Source organism: Sorex araneus, chromosome 2, assembly GCF_027595985.1.
Source record: "Sorex araneus isolate mSorAra2 chromosome 2, mSorAra2.pri, whole genome shotgun sequence".
Lineage (NCBI taxonomy): Eukaryota > Metazoa > Chordata > Mammalia > Eulipotyphla > Soricidae > Sorex > Sorex araneus.
The window spans coordinates 43,028,522-43,041,541 of NC_073303.1; the positions used below are offsets into that span (position 1 = coordinate 43,028,522).

Genomic DNA, 13,020 nt, shown 5'->3' on the forward strand with positions numbered 1-13,020 from the left:
TCAAGTGTGTGGCATTTTACATCTCTATTCTTTGACATTTTGGGAAAAGTTGTAACTCTTCTTTCCAAAACAGCTATTTTGTTGACCAAAACTCTTCCTTAAGAGTTTTTTTTACCAGAATAGATCCTTTTCGTAGTCAAACCCAATTGTGTGTCCATCCCCCGATCCAGGACCTGTGGAAGCCACCAAGTGTCTTAAACTATTTTATATTTCTTATTTGGAAACCTCTTGGTTCATTTTAAAAGGGATTTGGGGGCGGGGATAGTCGTTGTTTTTATAAATGTTGCGAAGCTATCCCAAGTGTATTATTTTTCGGAGTGATTTCCATTTATATTCCAGGATCCTGTGGGAGGTGGCTGGCTTGGCTCCACGGCGGAAGAGAATGTGCCCGCGTGGGGCTAGCAGCAGAGCTCGCTGCACGCCGCTCCGTGGGGGTGGAGACATTCTCAGCACGTCAGGCCTCTCCCACTCGGAGCCGCCGCTTCCTTCCAGCGGAAGGGGGAGCTTGCAGGGCAGGGTGGGAGGCTGCCAGGAGGGCGATGCCGCGGGAAGGACGGGCTTGTGGGCAGCTCTGCTCATTCGGCCAGTGCCAGCGACTGGCCTGACTCACACCATCCACCGCCACCAACCCCTGCAGCCAGTGGCCGCAGGGTCCTGTTTTGAGGGCTACTTTTCTCCTATGCGAATTCTCGTTTTTGAGTTGAGTATGATCGTGCAGGGTGCGTGCACTTGGCTGGCCTTAGGTGAGAAGTGATTGCCTTTAGGAGTTCCTGGGAGACCAAGCTGTCAGTCAGCACTTAAAGCCATAAATACTCTTTAAATCAGTTAGTTTGTAGAGGGACTGATGAGCGACATCACAGAAAGGTAATAGTTTTATCACCGAAGATAATGTTTCTTAATAAAAATGGTGTCAAACTAGTAAGAGATATCAAACAAGTAAAAAAGTTCGAACTTTAAAAAAAAGGACTGCTTACTCTTAATGACGGACTTTCAGGGTAAACAAGACAAATTTATAACAGAATTTCTCACATTTCTGAATCCAGCTCTAGCACATCAAAATTAGTCATCATCATTCTTAATTTGTTGGAAAATGCTAAATGCTGTTTTCTCCCACACTGGATTTTCTTAGGAAGTAGAATCTAATGAATTTGAGTGAATTGAATTGCCCATTGTCAAAATGTCTGTTTCAAGTGCCTCTTCCAGGAGAAAAGAAAGAACTTTTATTCATAGGTACATTGTCTCGCTAGGTATCTGTACTGACGTCTATGTGTATGCAAATATACTTTGCAAGAAAAAGAGATGTCTGCCCTCATCTTATCCAGATTCCCACGGGCAGGTGATACCGCAGCTCACTGGTCGAGTGGCTGTTGGCCTGTTAGCCTAACCCGTGGTTTTGCGTGAGAGGAGAGCTGTATGCTCGAACACGACTCTTGTGGCGCTATTCGAACATCCCAGGTGTAAACTACCCAAAGAAGAGAAATGGTGAGAAAAAAAGTAATCAGGCAGTATGGAGTATTGTGTGTATTAGAAAAATGAGAACAAGCTCTGCCCCTCGTGTCATTCTTCGCCCTGGTGCTCTGGACGCCGTGTGTACCCTCGGAAACCTGTGCTTGTGATTAGTCTCCTGACACTGAGTTGCAGGGCAGTGCCAGCTCATCCTGGCCAGTCCCATCCATGGACCAGAATGACCAGAGAGGGCACCAGCCTGAGAGACTGCAGAGCAGCCGCTAGGGAGGGCGCCCAGGCTGCTGGGGTGGCTCCTGCCTTCAGATATATGAGTGGGCAAGTGCTTCTGTGTCCAGAGGAAAGGAATCTGCCCAGCAGAAAAAGTGACAGAATTTCAACATTCCACTGGACAGAGGTGGGAAGGGGCAGGAGCACATACAGCAGAATCCAGCAGCCACCATACTCCGCCGCCTCCACCTTTCAGCAGAGAATTTAACGTGACCACACGCCGCCTTCTCTCACCAGCAGAAGAGGTTTGTCACGTGGCTCAGCCTACGTGGTTCTTCTAAAAGGTGGAAGAAAATGATAAAGTTATTCACGAAATCAAATCAGGTATTTTTCAGATGGCAGTCAACCAGTCATGTCAATAAGAACCTTTTCCCCAAACTTCCTCCCCAGATGGGCAAATGAATGAAATATTCTTTTTAACAAAGAAAACCAGGAAGCCAGGGCCAAGCAGCGTAGGGTAGTGAATTTTAGTGGCTTTCCTTACAATATAGGTTTCAGAAGGTAAAAGTCCTCTTGGGACATTATTTCCGATAGATGGAATTTGTGATGGGTGGCAGAATGAAGACTCACCATAGGCCATTACTGAATGGTTCCATTGTGACTACTTGTAAATCAGTTTTATTGTGTCAGGCTAACCCAAGAACCCAAGGTCAGTTCATGCCTAAAAGCATAATTAAAAGATAATGCACCACTGCAAATCAGCATTTGTTGAGTTTTTCTCCTGCCTGTTTCTAAACAATATTCAACTATCTAGAATCAAGAAGACTCTTTCATTTATTTATTTTTGGTTTGAGGTCCATGCCTGACAATGCTCAGTGGTTATATCTGGCTCTTTACCTGGGAATTACTCCTGACAGTGTCGAGGGACCATATAGGATGCTGAATATCAAACCTGGGTCAGCTGTGTGCAAGGCAAGTGTCCTACCTTCTGTACTATCGTGATAGCCCCAAGGTGACTCTTTCAGAGTCTGGACCACATGCATGAAAGTAGTATCCAGGAATGGCCTTCTTGATTCACTCCCGCTGAAAATGTATTAGTGCTTAGTAATTTGGAATAGAGCTGATGAGAAGCTCTCATTTTTTTTTTTTTCTTTTTGGGTCACACCCAGCGATGCTCAGGGGTCGCTCCTGACTCTGCACTCAGGAATTACCCCTGGCCGTGCTCAGGGGACCATATGGGATGCTGGGAATCGAACCCGGGTCAGCCGCGTGCAAGGCAAACACCCTGCCCGCTGTGCTATCACTCCAGCCCCAGAAGCTCTCATTATTAATCCCAAATTTGAGGCCCTTCAAGTACCAAAAACTTGGGGCATGCATTCTAGCAAATGCAGTCAGTGACAAAAATGTTCACCTATGAATCTGACACCTAGTTTAATCCCTAGCACATGGAAGGGAATCGACACATGGAGATCAGAGAAGGGAGAGAGGAAGAAGAAGTGCGAGAGAAATCATTCTCCCTGCTCAAACCCAATGCAGGCTTGAGTTTCTGGCTGAAGTGGAACAGCGCCTTCTTGCAGGTCGTTTTATAACCAAATCACTTTGAACGAGCAGCAAAACCCAAATCAAGAAAGTGGGCAGGTGTAAAGAAGGCAGGAGAAGCAGACAGGTTAGAGCCCCCTGAGCTCCCTGCTGCCTCCCCCCCATCCCCAGGTTGCAGACTCTGCTGCTGGCTTTGCCCCCCAGGATTCCTCGAAGAAGCAGGGAAAGGGGAGTCTCCCCGAGAGGCCCTCGGACATCACCTGCTCCAGCCAGGCGCCTGGTGCCTGCCCCTTCTGGGCCCCCATAGAAGCAGGAGGGGACCCATCCCACCATCCCACCCGACAGAAGCCTGGGCAGTGGGGACTCAGTATCTGGCTGAGTGCCAGCTCCATGGGAAGCAGCCACAAGGCAAGGTGGTATGAGGTGACTTGTCCTGCCTTTTACTGCTGTGTCGAGAGAGTCCCAGGGAGAGGAGCCCGCCCTGGCGCAGGGCTGTCGGTGCTCCACTTGCCCCTCTGGCCCCACCCGTCTCTGATGTGAATCCACCCAGTCCACAGGCGGGGCTCCACTGTGAGAGGTCAGCAAAGCGCCAGGAGGCAAGTCCAGCAGGCGGCCCTTGACCTTCGCACCTTCCCCTCCCCGGTGAGAGCTGCCCGGGCCGCTGCATTCACTCCGTCAGGGCAATGCCAGGCTGCTGGGGCGAGGTGAAGAACTCACCCCTCCCTCCTCCCCCCCACTGCCATCTGCAAGGCCAGTGAGTCACTGCCAGGCGGGGCAGGCCCCACGGCTGCTGAGCAGACCCGCCCGCCCCAGCATGTGATTCTAGAACCCCTGAAGAAAGCCTTGGGAAGCAAGAAAGTGCTACAAGAGGATACTTGGAGTTGCAGAAAGGAGAAAAAGAAAGCAAAGAGGCTGGCGTTGTAGCCTGTTTAAAGTGTACAAAATCTTACTGAACGGCTGAAGCCAAAAATGATGTGTATGCACATAGGAGAAATGTCTTGAATGTGGTGTATATATGGGCTCAGTGAAAGTAATGTTTTATTGAAAGTAGTAGAAGTTAAAATGGAAATAAGAATATTTTATTGAAAGTAGTAGTGAAAAAATATATTGATATGATACCAGATTCTCTTTTTTGGTTGTTTTGTCTTGGGGCCACACCAAGCTATGCTCAGGACTTGCTCCTGCCTCTGCATTCAGGGATCACTCTTGGCAGAGATTGGGGACCATACTGGGTGCTGGGGATCAAACCTGGGTTGGCCGCTGCATGCAAAGAAGTGCCCACCTCCTGTACTATTGCTCTGGACGGTTTATGATTTGAGTTGACTCATTTGGTTTGGGGCCATACCCAGTGAGGCTCAGGACAGTGCTCAGGGGTCACTCCTAGCAGTGCTCAGGGGATCATGTGGGATGTCAGGGATCAAACCTGGCTCAGCCTTCTTCAAGGCAAGTGCCCTGCCCACTCTGCTATTTCTCCAGCCCCTCAATATCAAACTCTTGAAATTAATGTCTTCTGGTGGTCCTATCCAGGTGCATTTTCTCTAGAATCCGATAAGCATGTTGCTGACACCTTTCGCCCTTAAAAGGAGTAGCTCGATGAAGCTGGAGAAACAGTGCAGTGGGTAAGGCATTTGTCTGGCACCACAGGCAGCCCAGGCTCGATCTCTGGCATCCCATATGGCCCACCTAGCCCTGCCAGAAGTGATCCCTGAGTGCAGAGTTAGGCGTAATCTCTGAGCACGGCTGGTGTGGCTTTGAACAAAAACAACAGCGGCTAACATCAAGAGCTTTGCTGTCCTACTGGTGCGAAGGTGGTACAATGTAGAGCATGTTTTAAGGCCTCTAGTCTTTCAGTTTCATGCGCTGCTGTCTTATTAGAGAGCCTGTTGTACATTTGGCAGCCTCAGTGGATTTTCTTCTGTAATTAAAAACATGTGTAGAGCATACTTTATAATGCGTCTGTAGATTCATTCTATAGCAGTAATGCCTTATTTATATACATCACTGCCTGGATCATCTTCCTCCAGGTAGAGCCTCACAATTTCCTGGGAAGGCTCCAGTTTAAAATTCACACTGTACTGTTTTTGTCCTGTTTCCAGTGGGAGCCCCACCAACATTTGGCCTGCATTTCTCCAGCCTTCTTCCTTCTCATACTTGTCTCATGCATAAATGAAATTAGTCTAGGCGGGATCTTTTCCTTGGTAAAATGATAAACATCTTTGGCTGTGCTGTCAGGCAGATTAGAAAGATGTGTGGAGACATCAGCCAGCAACAGAGAGACCACAAGGCTGATATCCCCTTCCCGTTACTTGCACAAAGATTAAGAGTTTCTAGTTGTTCTCTCCCAGATAACTGAATGGTTTTTCCCAAGACATGACAATACTTGCCTGCCAGATCTTTTTTTTTTTCCTTTTTGGGTCACATCTGGCAATGCACAGGGGTTACTCCTGGCTCATGCACTCAAGAATTACTCCTGGCGGTGCTCAGGGGACCATATGGGATGCTGGGAATCGAACCCAGGTTGGCCGTGTGCAAGGCAAATGCCCTACCCGCTGTGCTATTGCTCCAGTCCCATGTGCCAGATCTTTATGAGAACTGCTGGAATTTTTGAGCTGGGTCAAATCCTGAAGAAAGATGCCATCATCTTTCTTCCAGCCTCAGTAATTTTTTTTACACCACCTCTCCTACTTCAAGGCTTTTTTATTTGGGGGCTGGGGTTGTAGAACAGTGGGTAAGGTGTGTGCCTCACACACAGCCAACTTGGGTTTGATCTCTGTCATTCCATGATCCCTCAAGCCAGGAGTGATTCCCAAGTGCAGAGCCAGGAGTAATCCCTGAGCATTTCCGGGTATGACTTCCCCAAGTCCCCCCAAAATAAATAAAATCAAGGTGTTAGCATGACCTTAGTGTTTCCAAAAGTTCTAGGCCCTTAAGAAGGGTCTAACTTCTTTCACTTTGCTGAGACCCCTTATGCAACTAAATCTGTGTTGTCTTGAAAAATTCTTAAAAATCTCTTTTGAGAGAGCCAGAGGGATGGTACAGGTATTAAGTTGCATAACTTGCATACAGCCAGCTTCAGCTTACCTCCAGCATCACATCGTCCTCCGAGAACTGCTGGGTGCAGCCCTGAAGGTCCTAAGCATCACCAGGCACCAGAAGGTGGGTTCAGGTTATCCCCAGCACTGTAGGGCCTAAGCAGCACCATATTCTCAGGCTTTCATGATTGAACTACAGGCCCAGTTGGCCAAGAATTGCCAGGAGAAGCCCCTGGGACCTTGAACACCACTTGGGTGTTGAATACTGCCCCCTCCCCATTTTGTTTTGAAATATGTATGCAAATACTAAATCAAATAGTACATACATGGGAAAACAGAAAAAATCCTTAAAGTTTCATATCCACGTACTATGTTATACAGCTATTCAACTTGTATGTGTTTACCCAAGAGAAAAATGTGTTTGTCTCTACAAGAATGTGTACGTTTATAACAGCTTTATTTGGAATAGCCCAAAACTGGGAAGTACATATATCCATGAAGAGATAAATGTACAAATAAATTGTGATTGATCCACAGATGTAACACTACCCAGCAATGAAAAGGAATTCTTGAGACATAAAAGGGGAATGAATTTCAGCCTCAGAGTACTTGGTAGGAAAACCAGAAAAGAAAAAAAAGTACATGTTGTATGATGTTATTTATAGCAAACTCTAAAAATAAAAGTGAATGTGGGGGAGTAATCTACATGACAGAAAGCAGATTTGTGGTTTCCTGGGAGTGTGAAGGGTGAGTGGAGAGAAATCACAAAAATTCACGATGGAACTTCCTGAAAGACAGACGCATTTGCGTACTGTTCAACATTAGTTTCATCACTCTATTTGTGTCAGAACTTACCAAGTGGTGTGGTTCACACATACTTGCATCAGCTTTATCTCAATTCTGACGTTACAATAAAATAAATAAAAGTGTGTTTCCTAAGAGCGGGCTGTGGTTTGGAAGGAGGAATGTGCAAGTCGATGGAAGGAGGTTGAGATGAGAGCTCTAGTTTTCCAAAGAAACATGAGCTTTACTTCTCTTAATTGATCTTATAATGCAAACTTGCTCACCTCTTCACTGCGTTATTTTACAGTGTTAAAAAGAACTGCCTTGGGGCTGGAGTGATAGCACAGTGGGCAGGGTGTTAGCCTGGCATGTGGCCGACCCAGGTTCAATTCCCAGCATCCCATGTGGTTCCCTAAGCACGGCCAGGAGTGATTCCTGAGTGCATGAGCCAGGAGTAACCCCTGTGCATCTCCGAGTGTGACCCAAAAAGCAAAAAAAGAAAAAAAAAAGAACTGCCTAGGGACTGGAGTGGTAGTACGGCTTGGAGGGCATTTGTCTTGCATTCAGTTGACCTGGGTTCAATTCCCAGCACCCTATATTGTTCCCCTAAGTTCCACCATGAATGATCCCTGAGCACAGAGCCAGAAGTCAACCCTGAACACCAGTGAGTGTGACCCAAATATCAAAACCAAAGGGAAAAAAAACAAGAACTAGCTAGCCCAAAAGAGAGCTGTTAACTGTGAACCTTCAGGAAAACTCCCTGAGGTCTCATTTTTATACTAGGAGCTTTGTTTTTGTCACCTGCAGTATCATTGAAAAGATGGAAAATTATTCATATAAGATGTTTTTCTTAAGAATTTCTGAGGGACTGGACTGGAAAAAAAAATCTGGATTTTAACAGATGTCTTACTTTCCCTCTCAAGTTAAGTCTCTAAATATTACTTGGAAAAGTAAAACACTATTTTTCTAGACTCTGACTAATGCAAGGATTTTTTTTTTTTTTTGGCTACTGCCCATTCAGCACACAGCCCCGATTACTAAGTGTTTGTCTTCCTGCTTTCTATATTTAAAGTGTTCAGAGGAGAGTCAACTGTTGGAGCCATGTAATAATTTTCTTCAACCGTTAAGAGTTTTGACAGCGACATTTACCAACCGATTTGAGGGCGCAGAGATCCCTGTTTCTTTCCAGCACTTCAGAAAGGGTTCCCCCTGTTGCTTCCCTCGGCGGCCCGCTTGGTCTGCTCCTCACCCCAGGAACTCGGACAGAAGGAGCCTCCTGGCTGCTGCCCAGGAACTGAGTCATGAAGAAACCCCGGGTGTAAAATAAACCTCAGACAACAGAGAAACGGTGCTTTAAGAAAGGGCTGTGGAAAAAGAAGGGGACTGTGTCTGAGGCCCAGAGTAGAAAGCTAAAGGAAATGTGGGGGCCACGTAAATGCTTCTCCTGTGATGCTGTTCAGTCTTCATGCAAGCCCTGCAGAGTCTCCAGCCTTCAGGACGCAGGATCGATGACCCAAGGCTTACACAGCAGCAGGGCCAGGCGGCCGTAGGCCTGGAGCAGGCACTTTGAGTTGGTTCCTTGGACAAGAGCGAAAAGGCTCCACGGTGCGGCCAATGCGTAGCTTTGGCTCCATGGATGTGTAGTGGGAAGGAGAGTTCTGGACCTAGAAACTGTGGAAGCACCTTTTGTTCCGAGGCCAGATCATTCTGACTCTCCAGGGTGCATTTAGAGAAGGCTGAGGCAGAAACGGAAGTCTAAATCTCACAGACTCCCCTACCCCCACCCTAATTTTTTTTTAAGTCCATAAACAGGGATCAAGAGTGGCAGCTTTCTGGCCTATGGCACCCACTCTTCCGGCCATTGCAGTACGGAGCTCCATAAAGACAGGCTAGGACAAGTGAGACCGCATGGGCACTGGGCAACTCGGCACCTCACTGAGGAAAAATCATGAAACATGGGTAAAGGAGATCCTAGGAAGCTGAGGGGCAACATGTCATCGTACACATTCTTTGAACAAACTTACCTGGAGGAGCACACATAAAAGCACCCACATGCTTCTGTCAACTTTTCAGAGTTTTCTAGGAAGTGCTTAGAGAGGTAGAAGACCATGGCTGCTAAAGAGAAAGGAAGATTGGCAGGTGTGGCAAAGGCCAGCAGGCCTATTATGAACGAGAAATGAAAACTTATATCCTGAATCGTGTCACCAGCCACCACCCAGATCACACGGCTTTCTCTCCCAGAAGAGAGCAACATGACTCCCGCCATAGCCATGCCACCAGATTCCACACCAGGCTGTTTCGCTCGGGGCGCCCTAGGAGGGGGGGGGCACGGTGAGAGCCCTACCCGCCCCAAGGGACCCAGCCCTGGCAGCCAAAAATCTCCAGAACCCAACTACCGCCATGCTCAAGGCTCCTCCCCATACGCTCAGGCCAAGCCTCACATACGAGTGAATGTATTCCTGGACCACGTGGCTGCAAATGTGACCACGCAACACATTGTGAGACATTCCCTACCTATTCTCCCTAAGTACCACCCACAGTTGGTGGGGTTCAAACAGTAGGCAACAAACCATAGAGGGAAATATATATATATATATGCATATATACATATTTTCAGATAAATATACGAAAGCTCACATCACTCAATCTTTATCAACATGTTAGTGATGTCCTAGAGAATGTCTTAATGGCCCCTGCCAAAATAGAACAATCTTAACACTGTCTCTTCTATTAATACTCTTGTAGTATTTCCAGCAATTTTTCATAACAGACAATACAAAATATATTATTTCGGTTGTGCTTTGGGACAAGGATTGGGGCTTGGGATGGAAATATCCCAAATTTGGTGGTGGGATTGGTGTTTGAATATTAAATGTAATCAAATATTGTGAACTACCTTATAAAATTTTAAAAAATTAAAAAACCATATCCTAAAGGGGACATACAAAAAGGAAGTTCAAGGATCCCAGTATACCCAGGAGGCCTTCCTCAGCGTTTTTCTTGTATGTTGAGTATCGCCCCCCCCCAAATCAAGGAGAACATCCTGGTCTATTGGTGATGTGGCTAGGAAACTCGAAGAGATGTGACACAGCACTGCTATGGATGACAAGCAGCCTTGTGAAAAGAAGGCTGCTCAGGCAGAGGAAAAATACAAAGGAGATTGCTGCATACTGACCGATAGGAGAGTTGAAAAGAGCAAGAAGAAGAAGAGGAGGAAGATGAAGATGATGAACAAATCAGTTCCAGCCCAGGATTTTTCATTCTTGTCTATAAAGCATTTACCCTCCACCCCCACCCTGTACGCAACTCACTCCTTTTTTAGAGGAGAAAAAAAAATTGAAATCTAAGTCTGTGTAAGGTTTTCTTTAAAAAACAAAGAAACAAAATACCCAGAACCCAATCACTGCCGTGCTCATGGCTGACCTTCACAGTCTCATCCAGAGCCCCCCACCCATGAGTATGAATCCGCTGAAAAACCCAGGAATGTGGGACCAGTGACTGAAACTCCAGGCTTCATGGAGTCGGGCTGCCTCCCCCCACCGCCCTGCTCTTCTGGTTTCCTGGCGGTCATGCCCACAAACTGCCGCTGGGCGCCATTTAAACACATTAATGGCCAAGATTCAGAGACTCACAAATAAATCCCAGAAAAGAGCAGCACACCGCAGGGATGCCTCTGGACCACAGTTATTTAAAATTTTAGAATAAGTTTCTTATATATGGAAACTTGTGTTTTCTTTCATCTTCAGTTGTCTCTGATGCCACTTATGTGAAACAATTTTTATTGTTAACTGAAAACCACTCTATCTGCAAAATTAAAAAGTTGCAGCGGGTTTTTTTTTTTTGGCATTCTGGATGCCTCTAAGTAAATAGGTTTTATTTAGAAAGAATAATAGCCCCTTTATTTCCATACTTAAACCCAGTGTCCACTCCTAGTCTGCATTCCCCTTAGCTTGTGAAATATCTGGTTGTAGTGATGCTGGGGCTCATAGTTGTGCCCAAGACATGTTAGCTCTCTTTGACCCGGGCCCTCTGGCCCCCACCTAAGCCTGTGTCCATCCATTAACTTGTCTCCCAGCACCCCCTCCTGGCCCCCCCGGCACTCAAGACCTTCAGCAAGGCAGGAACATGTGCAGATTTTGTCCTTCAATGCTAAATTGCTTTCTGGATGCAGGCGGGTCCGAAGCAGCTGAGGACCAGTTTCTAGCTGAGCTAGAGATGTGGTCAGTCCACAAGTAGCAGAGGCTCTTTGTGCCCAGGGACACTTAAAGGACAAACAGAACTCTAGGAGTTTAGGGGCTTCACTCGTAATTTGGGATTTTCTCGTGAACCCAAGGAAATCACCTTTCTCCATTCTCTGTCCTTTCTGCCTAAGGGAATAAGTTATTTAAGACCACCTCTTCCTTTCATCTCCACTAGTGGCTGCATGTCACCCCCAGATCTTTATTATTTTATCATTTTTAATTATGTTTTTATTATTTTACAAAACTGTATTTAAACACAGCAGTTTGCAAAGTTGTCCCTAGCACAGTTGCTCCTGGCATTCAGTGTTCCAACACAAATCCGCCACCAGTATGACCTTCCCTTCGCCCTTCACAAACCTTCCAAGCTTCCCGCCCACTCCCCAAACCTGCCTCCTTAGGCACACAAGGATTTGTTTTTATATTGCTTGTTACAACAAAATAGCGAATGGAATTATCAAAAATTTTTCAAAGAAAATTTGTGAAAACTATTATACCTCACAATGGGGTCATTAAAGTTCACTGAGGGTTTACTGAGCAGTGTCTTGCCAGTTGAGCCTTCTGTGCTACTGTTTTTGTGTATGGGGATAGTTGTCTTCTGTGCTACTTTCCCGTCTGATCTGGTGTGCTCCTACTGGGCTGTCAGTGCTGTGGAATTTGGAGGTGTTCCCGCGGCTGCAGATGCAAGTTCCAGGAGCTCTGGGATCTGTAGATCAGGGGTGATTCTCAGTCCTCCCCCTCCCCGCGGGGGCTCCGCCCGAAGCTGGTGTACCTGTGAGTTTCAGCAGCCTGGCTTGCGTCTCTTCCTAGGTCAGCCATTAAACTGTGAAGCTGGGTGACTGTTTGCAGGGTGGCAGCTGTGGTATGTGGGTCTTGGGTCTGTTTCTTGATGAGAGACATTTTCACTGACAGATCATTGGCCCGAAGTGTCTGGGTGAATCAGCCTCTGGCTGTTGTGAATAAAGAGGGGGCACACGTGCACAGTGACAGGGGTCCCTGTCACCCACTGCCTCTCCTGGGCACAAGGGCCACGGCTGTGGATGCTCCTGTAGTGCTCCCTCCCCCTGGGCCTGCACAGAACAGGGCAGTCCTTACTCCCCACCCTCCCTACCTCAGCCCCCACCCCTCAAACCCACCTTCCATTTTGTCCCCAAGTTACTGGGTAGCCATCTTTCAGCTCCATCTCCTGCTAATCTCTGGATCTCTCGCTTTCTCAAAGCCCACCGGGTCACCTCCTATCTCCTCTCTATCCCCAATGACCACGTGTGTATGGCCCGATGAGCACCGAACAGAGCCCAGGTTCTGATTTCTAAGCTGCCCCACTGAGATCTTCCCCTACCCACAGTGAGTCTGTCTCCTGGGGGCCACAGAAGTGAGACACCTTCCCCAAGCTCCAGGCGGAGAGGGCTTGTCTTTGGGCAAATTCTTTTCCTAGGAGAGCGCGTGCATCCTGCTGGGCTGTGGACGGGCCACTGGCCCACTTGGCCCCCCCAGCAAGCGCGTTCCTGGAAGGCGGGGACTGCTGCTGAATTCTATTCAAGTCCCCGATGCCAGCAGGGTACTTGGCACGGAGCAGTGTCCAAAGGAGACACAGAAGGGCTGCCATGGAATGGGGCAGCGTGAAGCTGGGAAAGGGTGGGGCAGAACTTAGCAGTGGGAATGGGGCAGGACCAGGGAGGGCCATGGGGGGGGGGGAAGTACACCTTCTCTCGGCAGGAAAAGGAATACTGGCTCAGTCAGAGAGCAGCGAGCCA

The 13,020-nt window shown here is 47.4% G+C and overlaps 1 pseudogene; it reads right to left on the reverse strand.

The window, feature by feature from the left end:
* Positions 1-4,483: 4,483 nt before the first annotated feature.
* Positions 4,484-13,020, reverse strand: part of LOC101536803 (COP9 signalosome complex subunit 4-like) — a 34,622-nt pseudogene continuing 26,085 nt past the window's right edge.